We start from the raw sequence: 13,356 nt of genomic DNA, 5'->3' as shown, positions 1-13,356 counted from the left end.
GCACTGCTTTCAGGCTGGTCGCAAGATGGCTGCTGCCATTCCAGCCACATCCAGATGTGACAATGTCTAGCAAAATAAAAAGCATCCTTTTCTCCCAAAGGTCTTTTTCGAAGAACAAGAAACCCTTTCCCAGAAGCTCCCCATAAGCGATGCTTACCAGAAATGAGTCACTGGGTCTCTGCCCTCAATGAAACCAGTCAAGGGCAAGTGGAATGAGTCTGCCATGATTGGCTAGGGCTCAGCAAGATTTACCCCAGATCCCTGGCCTTTAGACAGAGAAGTGATATGATTGGATTTGTATTTTGAAAAGGCCACTTTGTATGGAGAACAGATTGTGCGAATACAAGAGCATTTGGGAAACCATTGTGGTGGTTCAGCAAGAGACCATTGCGTGAATTTGATGGTGGAGATGGAGAAGTGAATGAGTTCAGATATTTAAGAGGTGGAATGGACAGGACTTGGCCATGGATTAGATATGGAGGGTAAGGGGTTGAAGACAAGGGGGAGTATCCTGGATGGAGCCTAGATTTTGACTTGAGCTACTGGGTGAATAGTGAGGCCACTCACTGAGATGAGAAACAGTAAACCATACTGTTTACGGGCGTGGGGGAGATGGGGAAATAGTTCTTTTTTGGATAGGCAACGTTTGGGGTGTTTCTGTAAGTACTGTTGCTTGCGTACCTGGTAACCATTTCCCCCTTCTTCATTGCTAACAGAGCCTTGATTTTTGTTGAGGAGCCCCGCCCTTCCTGTTTCCTGTTGCTCCTGGGACAAAGACCAAACTCCTTACCATCACCGAGGGCCCAGCATGGCAGGGCCAACACCTGTCCAGCCCCACAGGCCCCAGGTTCCAACCACTTACATCCTTTTAATTCCTTGGAGGTGTGATGCTCTCCCTCTCTGCCCCACCGCAAGAGGGGGCCTTTGCACTGGATGTTCCCTTTGCCTGGACCGTTCTTTTCTCTCCCCCTACACAGATCTCTGCTCAAACACCACTTCCTCAGGGCAATTTTCTGTCTATTTGGGAGATGACTTATTAGTAGCTATCTCCATACTATACAGTAAGCGCCACCAGGCAGGAACCATGTCTGTTTCATTCTTCCTGGTCTCCGCAGCATTCAGACCAATGCCTGGATGTAGTAGGTGTGCAACAAATACTTGACAAATGAAGGACAGAAGCAATTACAGTATATTTAAAACACCTGCCTACCTGCATGCCCCCAGCTCTGCACCAAGAAAGGAGCTGATTATGAAAATGAGGATGATTTATTTAAATGGAAATGAGGAGGCAGCCTTGAGGTACCATTTCTTTAAGACTAAAATATAAAATACTAAGAAAAAAAATAACTACTGGCCCTAAACCGTACCTGTAAAACATTTTTAATCACTTCATATTATATTTATTATTGTAAGTTTTGGGAGCATATCTGATATTTGTGTCAAAAGATGAATTCTTGGGACTTCCCTGGCGGTCCAGTGGTTAGGACTCTGCGCTCCCAATGCAGGGGGCGCAGGTTCAATCCCTGGTTGGGGAACTAGGATCCCACATGCCGTGCAGCTAAAAAAAATAAATAGAAAATACATTTTTTAAAAAAGATGAATTCTTCTTGCATCAGGATTTAGTAGACGTGGGATCTGTATGAGTATTCAAGACTCCTGCTCATGTTCTAATCAGCAAAATAGTCATTGAATCCATTCTTCTTTTGGTCTTTGGGAAATTAACTGTACAAAGCAGTTTAGATCACTGATTTACTACTAAAGGAAGGCCTGAACAGAAGGAAGGGACCAAATGATGGTTAGTTGGAATGTGTATGTGTTTCATACATGTGCACACATATGAGCCAGTACGCTCAATTCATTTGCCTCCTAAATCCTTTTCTGAAAGGTAGATTCCTATATAGTATGGTATGTGTATCACTGATTACACCCATTGTTAAAGATACATGCGATGATTGTATAGCTGTGCATTTATTTTAATACATCAGAGAAAAATGCAACAACACATCACAACCATGACTTTATGGATAGTAATGTTTAGGATGAGACCACAGTAGGCATTTAAGTTGTTGTTTTTTTTTTCTTAAGTAAATGGATTTAAGGGAGAATATTAAGTATTATAGTTAATGATCCTCAGATATGGCAGAAATCATGAATTTTTGTCAATGATTGAAGTTTGAGAAACACTGCTATAGAGGATGATGTGGCTTTTATCCTTTCTACATCCTCACTGATCATTATAATTCTTGCTTATAACATCACAAATGTGCTTCCAGTTTTGGGGTGCATCACATTTTCTTCCCTGACCTAGTTCCTATAACTCCTGGTTCTTGAATAAACTAGTGAGTGGATGGTTGGATGATTGGATAGATAGATGAAAGGATGAATTTTACAGACTACAGTATTTCAAATCTAAATCAGAGTAGCCGATGGACCACTGTGAGTATTTATGCCTTAAGGAAAAGCAACCAGTATACAACATTGCAGCTCATAGAGGGCCAGAATAGAATTGATTTTCTTTTATAAACAAACAGCGCTTTGGGGACTTCCCTGGTGGTCTGGTGGGTAAGACCCCATGCTCCCAATGCAGGTGACCCACGTTTGATCCCTGGTCGGGGAACTAGATCCCGCATTCATGCCGCAGCTAAGAGTTTACATGCCGCAACTAAGAAGCCCGCATGCCGCAACTAAAAGATCCCACGTGCCGCAACGAACATCCCGGTTGCCACAACTGAGACCCAGCACAGCCAAAATAAATTAAATAAATAGAATATTTTAAAAAACCAAAACAGAACACAATCAAACAGCACTTTGCACATGGCATGACACTACAAATAACCACCCACTCTCAGCATGCTGCTAACTATTCCACCAGCCACAAGAGCTATCTTCTCTTTGATAGGCATTCTTTGCAAAATCACCTCACTCTGCAGTTTTAAAGCATTTGGAAAGATGATAAAGGTTTGAGGTTAGCTTTAACTAGAGTGGCAGATTTAGAAAAGGAAAACCAAAGAGAGAGAAAGAAATATTCATTCATTGATAAATAATTCAGGGTCTGCTGTGGGTAGGACACTGTTCCTGACATAGACACTCTCCTTTCTTACACAGGTAAATAGTGATTCGTGGAAGACAAGAAGTCCCAGTGATTTTGAGAGTCTGCTACCCAAAGCAAATGACATTGTCACCATCATTTATTCCAACTTTTTATTGTAAAAATTTTCAGTCATACAGAAAAGTAGAGTACAATGACCATCCTTATACTCACCACCCAGTTTCAACAACGTTTAATGGTGTAATTGTTTTACTGTTATTTCCTTTCCCTGTCTAATTTTTTATTCCTGAATCATTTCAAAAGAAGTTGCAGAGAGAGATAAGATGGCAGAGAAGGAGGATGGGGAACTCACTTCCCCCCACGAACACATCAAATACATCTACATGTGGAGAAATTCTCACTGAAGACTAACTGGAGACTGGCAGAAAGGCTCTTGTACAACCAAGGCTGAAAGAAAGTTCCACACGGAATTGGGTAGGAAGGAAAGAGAAGCCATCAGGTTGGGACCTGTGCCCCGGGGAGGGGACTCAGAGGAGTTCCTTTGGACTCTTTTTACATAGGTGGAGTTCCTCCCCGGGGAGTAAGCAGTTTGAGCCGCATACTGGCCACACCAGCCCTGGGGGGGTCTGACTCCAGGCAGAGGAGTCGGCTTGGCTGGCTGGAAGGCTGGTAGGACTAACAGGAGGGCTGCAGGAAGCCTGGAGTCCACCTGTGAGGCGTGCATAAATGCTTGCTTACTCCCCAAACAGGGGGGAAAGGGCAGATTGAAACTGCCTGGGATGCTGGGTTCTTGCGACCACCCTGGCACTCAACCCAGCCTGAGGTGAGTGCCTACACCAGCCCTGCCTGTTCTGCAGCACAGCTCCACGCTACAGTGAGGGCTGCAGGGGCCAAAGGGAGAGCTCTGTTGTGAGGGACAAAGGTGGCTCAGACTCAGAGTGGCCTCTGAGTGGGGTGGGGGCAGCCACTATGGGTGCTCATGGAGACAGCGCCTCAGAAGCGATCAGGGACCCTGACTTGACTGCAACCAGGACCACCACAGCTGTACCCAGACCCAGGCCAAGCACCAGCACCAGCCCCTCTGGCTCCAGCACTGCTCGCCTCTGGGACAGGGGAGCCAGTGCTGGGGTGGGAGGAGAGCACACCCTTAAATGGAACAGAGCCAGGTCAGACCTGACCGTCAGGGCTTCTGCTCCAGCAACTTGGAACTTGCCTCCGCCCCCAAAATAGTGGTGCTGGCCACTGAACAGAGGAGAAGCCCTGGCTCACACTTGGTGCTGGCTCTAGCCCCTTCATCTCCAGCCCTGCCTCCTACCAAGGTGATAGCTGCCAGAACACCCTGGAGAAAGGGGTTGAAAATGTATCTGATGAAATTATGGCTGAAAACTTTTTAAACCTGAAGAAGGAAACAGATATCCAAGTACAGGAAGCACAGAGGTTCCCAAACAAGATGAAGCCAAACACACCCACACCAAGACATATCATAATTAAAATAGCAAAGGTTAAATACAGAGAATTCTAAAGGCAGCAAGAGGACAAACAGTCATATACAAGGGAACCTCCACATAAAGCTATAAATGATTTTCTCTGCAGAAACTTTGCAGGTCAGAAGGGAGTGACATATATTCAAAGGGCTGAAAGGGAAAATCCTGCAACCTAGCCTAGCAATAATATCATTTAGAATTGAAGGAGAGATAAAGAGCTTCTCAGACAAGTGAAAACTAAAAGAGCTCATCAATACTAAACCTACCCTAAAAGAAATGATAAGGCTCTTCTTTAAGGAGAAAAGAAAGGGCTATAACAAGAAGTAAGTATAGGAAAGGAAAAATCCCACTAGTAAAGGCAAATATATAGTAAAGGATCAACCTCTTAAATAAGCTAGATTGAAAGACAAAATATTGTAAAATCAATTATAACTACAATAATCAGTAAAGAGATAAACATAAAGATGTAAAATATGACATCAAAACCACAAAATGTTTGGGAGGGGAGCAAAAAGTGTAGATCTTTTGGAATGTGCTTGAACTTAAATGAATGTGCTTAAACAAGTAGATATAGTTTTAGGTCAACATATATGAACCACATGGTAACCACAAATCAAAAACCTACAATAGAAAAACAAAAGTAAACAAATGGGACTTAATTAAACTCAAAAGCTCTTGCACAGCAAAGGAAACCATAACATGAAAAGACAACCCACATAATGGGAGAAAATATTTGCAAGCGAAAAGACTGACAAGGGATTAATCTCCAAAATATACAAACAGCTCATGCAACTCAATATCAAAAAAACAAACAACCCAATCAAAAAATGGTTCTAAGATCTAAGTAGAGATTTCTCCAAAGAAGACATACAGATGACCAAAAAGCACATGAAAAGTTGCTCAACATCACTAATTATTAGAGAAATGCAAATCAAAACTATAATGAGGTATCACCTCACACCAGTCAGAATGGCCATCATCAAAAAAATCTACAAAAAAAAAAATCTACAAACAATAAATGCTGGAAAAGGTGTGGAGAAAAGGGAACCCTTGTACACTGTTGGTGGGAATGTAAATCGGTACAGCCACTATGGAGAACAGTATGGAGGTTCCTAAAAATCTAAAAATAGAGCTACCATATGATCCAGCAATCCCACTCCTGGACATATATCCAGAGAAAACCATAATTCAAAAAGATACATGCACCCCAGTGTTCATTGCAGCACTATTTACAATAGCCAGGACATGGAAGCAACCTAAATGTCCATCAACGGATGAATGAATAAAGAAGATGTGGTACATACATACAATGGACTATTACACAGCCATATAAGAGAATGAAATAATGCCATTTGCAGCGACATGGATGGACCTAGAGATTGTCATACTGAGTAAAGTAAGATAGACAAAGACAAATATCATATGATATCACTTATATGTGGAATCTAAAACAAAAATGGTACAAATGAACTTATTTACAAAGCAGAAATAGAGTCACTGATGTAGAAAATAAACTTATGGTTATCAAGGGAGAGGGGGGAGGGATAAGTTGGGAGATTGGGATTGACATATACACACTACTATATATAAAATAGATAACTAATTAGAACCTACTGTATAGCACAGGGAACTCTATTCAATACTCTGTAATGACCTGTATGGGAAAATAATCTAAAAAAGAGTGTATATATGTATTTGTATAAATGAGTCACTTTGCTGTACAGCAGAAACTAACACAAAATTGTAAATCAACTATACTCCAATAAAAATTAATTTTTAAAAAGCCCTACAATAGATACACAAAAACTAGAGAGAAAGTAACACAAGCATACCACTAAAGAAAATCGTCAAACCACAAGGGAAGAAACTAAAAGTAGAAAAGAATAGAGAGGAACTACAAAAACAACCAGAAAACAAGTAACAAAAAGGGCAATAAATACATACCTATCAATAATCACTGTGTCAATGGACTAAAATGCTCCAGTCAAAAGACATAGGATGGCTTATTGGATAAAAAACCTAGACACATCTATATGCTGCTTACAAAGAGACTCATTTTGGAGCTAAAGACACACACAGACTGAAAGTAAGGGGATGGGAAAATATATTTCATGCAAAAGGAAACAATAAGACAGTGGGGGTAGCAATACACATATCAGACAAAACAGACTTTAAAACAAATTCTATAACAAAAGACAAAGAAGGTCGTTATGGAATGATGAAGGGATCAATACAAGAAAAGGATATAATACTCATTAACATATGTGCATCTAATACAGGAGCACCTAAATGTGTAAAGCAAATATTAACATATATCAAGGGAGAAATTGACAATAATACAAAAATAGTAGAGGTCTTTAACATCCCAATGGACAGATGATCCAGACAGAAAATCAATAAGGAAACAGTGGTCTTAAATGAAACATTAGACCATTTGGACTTGATAGATATCTACAGGACATTCCATCCCCAAACAGCAGAATACACATTCTTTTCAAGTGCACGTGGAACGTTCTCCAGGATAGATCACGTGCTAGGCCACAAAACAAGTTTCAACAAATTTAAGAGGATAGAAATTATATCAAGCATTTTTTAATACCACAATGGTATGAAGCTAGAAATAAATTACAGGAAGAAAAATGGAAAAAACACAAACATGTGGAGACTAAACAACATGCAACTAAAACAAACAAAAAAAAAAAGAAAGAAAAAATGGATGGAGTTCCCATTTAAAATGACATCAAAAAGGATAAAATACATAGGAATAAACTTGACGAAGAAGGTGAAAGACCTATACTCTGAAAACTATAAAACACTGATGAAGGAAATTGAAGATGATACAAAGAAATGGAAAGCTATTGCACACTCATGGATTGGAGGAATTAATATTGTTAAAATATCTATACTACCCAAAGCGATCTACAGATTTAATGCAATCTCTATCAAAATACCCATGACATTTTCCACAGAACTGGACAAATAATCCTAAAATTTATACGGAACCACAAAAGACTCCAAATTGCCAAAGCAATTGTTAGAAAAAAGAAGATAGCTGGAGGTATCATGCTCCCTGACTTTAGACTATACAACAAAGCTACAGTAATCAAAACAGCATGTTACTGGCACAAAAACAGACACATAGATCAATGGGACAGAATAGAGAGCCCATAAATAAACCCACACATGGTCAATTAATCTATGACAAAGGGGGCAAGAATACACATTGGAGAAAAGAAAATCTCTTCAATATGTGGTGGTGAGAAAACTGGACAGCTACATGTAAAAGACTGATATTAGGGCTTCCCTGGTGGCGCAGTGGTTGAGAGTCTGCCTGCCAGTGCAGGGGACACGGGTTCGAGCCCTGGCCTGGGAGGATCCCACATGCCACGGAGCAAATGGGCCCGTGAGCCACAATTACTGAGCCTGCGCGTCTGGAGCCTGTGCTCTGCAACAAGAGAGGCCGCGATAGTGAGAGGACCACGCACCATGATGAAGAGTGGCCCCCGCTTGCCACAACTAGAGAAAGCCCTCGCACAGAAACGAAGATCCGACACAGCCATAAATAAATAAATAAAGCACACCTAGTATAGTGTAATTAAAAAAAAAAAATTGATTAAAAAAAAAAAAAAAAGACTGATATTAGAACACTTTCTCACCCCATATACAAAAATAAACTCAAAATGGATTAAAGACCTAAATGTAAGACATGAAACCATAAAACTCCTAGAAGAGAACATAGGCAGAACACTCTTTGACATAAATTGTAGCAATAATTTTTTAGATCTGTCTCTTAAGGCAAAAGAAACAAAAGAAAAACTAAATGAATGGATCCTAAATTTGTTAAATTTGAAAGCTTTTGCTCATCAAAGGAAACCATCAACAAAACAAAAGGCAACATACTCAATGGGAGAAAATATATGTAGATGAGATGGTCAAGGGGTTAATATCCAAAATATATAAACAGCTCATACAACTCAATATCAAAAAAACAAACAACCTGATTAAAAGATGGGCAGAAGACCTGAATAGACATTTTTCCAAAGAAGATATACAGGTGGCCAACAGGCGTATGAAAATACACTTACCATCGCTAATCATCAGAGAAATGCAAATCAAAACCACCATAAGGTATCACCTCACACCTGTCAGAATGGCTATCATCAAAAAGTCTACAAATAACAAATGCTGGCAAAGATGTGGAGAAAAGGGAACCATAGGGCACTGTTGGTGGGAATGTAAATTGGTGCAGCCACTGTGGAGAACAGTATGGAGGTTCCTCAAACAACTGAAAATATAAAACTACCATATGATCCAGCAATTCCACTCCTGGGTATGTATCTGAAGAAAATGAAAACACCTATTTGAAAAGATACATGCACCCCAATGTTCATGGCAGCATTATTTACAATAGCCAAGACACGGAAGCAGTCCAAGTGCCCATCAACAGATGAATGGATAAAGAAGATGTGGTGTATATACATGCAATGGAATATTACTCAGCCATAAGAAAGAATGAAATTCTGCCATTTGCAACAACATGGATGGACCTAGAGGGTATTATGCTTAGTGAAATACATCAGACAGAGAAAGAAAAATACTGTATGATATCACTTATATGTGGAATTAAAAAAAATAAAACAAATGAATGAATATAACAAAACAGAAGCAGACCCACAGATATAGAGACCAAACTGTGGTTACCAGTGGGGAGAGGAAAGGGGGAGGCAAGATAGGGGTAGGGGATTAAGAGGTACAAACTACTATGTATAAAATAAATAAACAACAAGGACGTATTATGCAGCACAGGGAAATACAGCCACTATTTTGTAACAACTTTAAATGGAGTATATAATCTATAAAAATGTTGAATATGTTGTACACCTGAAACTTTTATAGTGAAAATCAACTATAATTCAATTTAAAAAAATAAGTTGGGGTCATCATGAACTTCACTCCTAGATACTTCAGCATGTATCTCCTAAGGTCTAGGACATTACGCTACCTACAGGGCCACTGACACACCTGAGAAAATGCTCTAAATTCCTAGCCTCATTGCATGCCTACACCTATTTAAATTGCCCTTATTTTCACACAGCATAAAAAAAGCTTTTATTGTTACTATTTTTCAAAACCACCATCCAATCAAGATCCATTCATTGCATTTGGTTGTGACGTCACTTTAATCTCTGTTATAGAACAAGCCTTCCCTCCGCCCCCATAACATGAACCACTTGAACAGACCAGGATGGATTTCTTGTGATGTTGTTTAGCTTGATCGTCTGTCCCTGTATTTCTTGTATACAGTAAGGGCTGAACACTTGATTAGATTTAGCATTTCCGGCAGGAGTACTTCGTGGGGGAGGAGCTTATTTTGACTCCTTGAACTATTTATTTAATAGAATTGCATCCTAATGATGACGGAAGAACAATTAAAAACAGAAACATTGTCTTCTAACACAAGTTACTTGACTATCTGACACTGTAAACAGTGGTAAATTTTGAAGTTTCCAGTTGGATAATTTGTCCATTGCTACTTCCCACTTTTAAGGCTGACTTACTGTAAATGACTTTGTTCTCACAGGAATCAATGAGACCATAAATTGGACTTGCTATCATGGCCACTTGCTGAGCACTTAATGCCAGCCACGTGGAATCCAGTTGAAAAAGAAACTGAACGCGGCTCGGAAGACACTAGGCGGAGAAGGGTGGTTGCTGTGTTAGCGAATGTGAGCGAGGAGAAGTGGGGCCGGCGGGCGTCTTAAGGACGATGGTCATGCATTTTGCACTTGAACGTTTGCTACATCCCACCTGCAGCCAAGCCTGGGCCTCAGGTCCCCACTAAGGGGTACCCTGTAAACCTGAACGACGCTCACTTTTTTCTCTCTCTCTGGATATGACAAGGTACCAAACATTCCTTAATGTGTAGAGCAGAGAAAATAAAGACTGCTTGAAGGAATATTAAAGCCTGGTGCACTGTTGCTTCCTTTGGCAAGGTGACTCTAAACAAAGGTGACGGCAGAGACCGTTACTGTATATCCTAACAGGCTCATATGAATGTATTTGTATTTCCCCAGTAACAGGCAGCAGTTTTTCCTGACACCATTTATATGGCCCTTCCCTTTCAATTGACACTAAACTGGCAAACCTTGCCCTGCTGCGTCTAATATGGCTCCACGCCCGGGAAGGCGCAGGGTGAGTAAATTACCCAAGGGGGAGTCGACCTTAACGCCTCCTGGTGGAGGGTCGAGTGCCCTCTGGTGGACAATGGGAAGAATGCGTGCAGCAAAGCAGGAATTAATTTACCTAAGGATGTTTCTCATAGAGAATATTATATGTACATTTTAAATAGACCCCTGCTCTTAAAATCCTGCACCTACATTTGCATTCCTGAAAAAAAATCCACAGCTAAAAGAGTTATATTTCCCTTACACAAAATGCTTAATAGTCTTAAGCAGGGCGGCATCTCCACCAGGGGTTAAAGTACACAGAGATGAGGAATGGATTCAAGAGAGAGGTTTTTTACTGAATCTTTCATTGAAGACGCCTTAAACACGCTGTAAGTATTATCCCAGAAGCCATTCCCCAGGGCTGCCCCACCTAAGAAAGTTCATGCCTTTAACCCCCAGCGTCTCTCCGTTGGTTCTCGCACTTGACTTTATCCCTCTACAACTACCCTCCTCCTACCCCCATCAAAACCAGAACTCGGAATCTTCATTCCCTAAAACATGAATGACTAATGAAAGCTGAACCCTCCCGCACACTCTACGACCCGAAGCCCGAAGTTAAAGAGGTGAAACGCGAACGGGGCGTTTCCAGCCCTGACCCAGAGCACGTTGACCAATTCTATCCACCGCGGGAGGGCCGCTGCACCCCCCTCCCCAAGGTTCCACACTCAAGCTGTTAGATGGCTGCGACACACTCGAGGGAAAGGCCAGCCTCGAATATGCCCACGTGACTAAGGATGAGGGCGATCAACTGGGCGTCTCCGACCAGGTTTGCGTTTAGGTAGAAACGCGGGGACAGACGTGTTCCCCGGGAGGTGCAGCACCCCCGGTGATACGAGTCACTTAAGAGTTAGGCCATCGCCTGAGGGTCATGTGATCCAGCTTCTAAGGACAAATATTTACATTAATCACCGATGACTGGAAGCTGCAGTGGTTGTCCTGTTCTGCTGGTGTGGGCAGATTAACCCAGGTGATGAGTCCTCTGGGGTCAGCTGGGGAAATCCCAGCTTCCAGGAGGGTCTGGGAGAAAGCCCGCAGCCCCAAACCGCCATCCATCCACATCTTCACAACCAGTAACTGGGTTTACTGGGGTCTTTATCTTAAATCCCAGCATGGGGTGCGGTAGGAGGCCCTGCCTACCCCGGCTGTGGGAGTCCTCCCCTTTCTCTTCCCTTCTGGAAGAGCCACAGTGACTCAACCCAGCCACTGTCCCAAATGCAGCTCTTTGGCTGATTAGAGTGTGTGTCGCTACTGCTTCCTGACCAGAAATATCACTCAGCAGTAAAATGCAAGGTCACACACACGGAGAGGAAGGGGAGCAAAGAATGATGCCACAATATAGACAATCCCTAAGTCATTCATATGCCTCCACTGCTACCACCCTGGTCCAAGCCACCATGACCTCTGACCTCTCACCTGGATGACAGCACCAGCCTCCTTGCTGGGCTCTGGCTTCCCCCGCCTCCTCTTAGTCTGTCCTCAACATGGCAGGTAGAGTGAGCATGTTAAGTCTCAAGTCAGACCATGTCACTCTCTGCTCCAACCTTCCAATGGTTTCCCATCTCATACCAACTAAAGGCCTAAGAGATCCTAGGTAATCTAGCCACCACGACCCACTCACCTTTCCCCAGCTCCTTCTCTGACTTAATCCCCTACCACATTTCTCCTCCTCACCCTACTCCAGCCTTGATGGACTCAGCTGTTCCTGGAAATTTCCAGGCGTGTGCCTGCCTCAGGGCCTTTGCACTTCCTGGTTTCCCTCTACCTGGAATGTTCTTCCCCCAAATATCCACATAGTTCATTCTCTTACCACTTCAATTTTTTTTCCTATCCATACCCTAACCCTAGCCCTAGCCCTAGCCCTAACCCTAACCCTAACCCTAACCCTATTACATTGTGGGCTTTCAATGAAGATACAGGGAGAATGGTATGGCTAGTTATTTTGTTCTTAAATGTTACAAAGAATTGTGCTAAAATCTGCCTAATCTCTGCTGATACCAGAGTACTACAGTTACCAAAATACAATTGTTCAGAACACTACAATTATTTTTGCAATACTGTATTTCATTTTAAAATGGTAAAATGTTTAGCCAGCCAAGACATAATTGTGAGTAACTGGATTTTTTTTAGTGTAGGATTTCATTGTATCAGGGAACTAGAAATTGGTATATTAAAAATTTCCATGAACACATATGCAGGAAAAGTAGTTCTGTGAGTTCTTTTTTCTTTATGTTACGTGGTTTCCTTTCTTACTTTATTACGGTATGACACACAAAAAGTTGTACATATTTATTTATTTATTTTTGGCTGCGTCGGGTCTTTGTTGCTGTGCGCCGGCTTTCTCTAGTTGCAGCGAGCAGGGGCTACTCTTCATTGCGGTGTGTGGACTTCTCGTTACGGTGGCTTCTCTTGTTGCGGAGCATGGGCTCTAGGCACGTGGGCTTCAGTAGTTGTGGCTCGTGGGCTCTAGAGCACACGCTCAGTAGTTGTGGCACACGGGCTTAATTGTGCCGACGCATGTGGGATCTTCCCGAACCAGGGCTCGAACCCGTGTCCCCTGCACTGGCAGGCAGATTCTTAACCACTGCACCACCAGGGA

This window comes from Balaenoptera borealis, assembly GCF_965194805.1.
Source record: "Balaenoptera borealis genome assembly, chromosome: 19".
Lineage (NCBI taxonomy): Eukaryota > Metazoa > Chordata > Mammalia > Artiodactyla > Balaenopteridae > Balaenoptera > Balaenoptera borealis.
Note: the sequence above shows the minus strand (reverse complement) of the source record.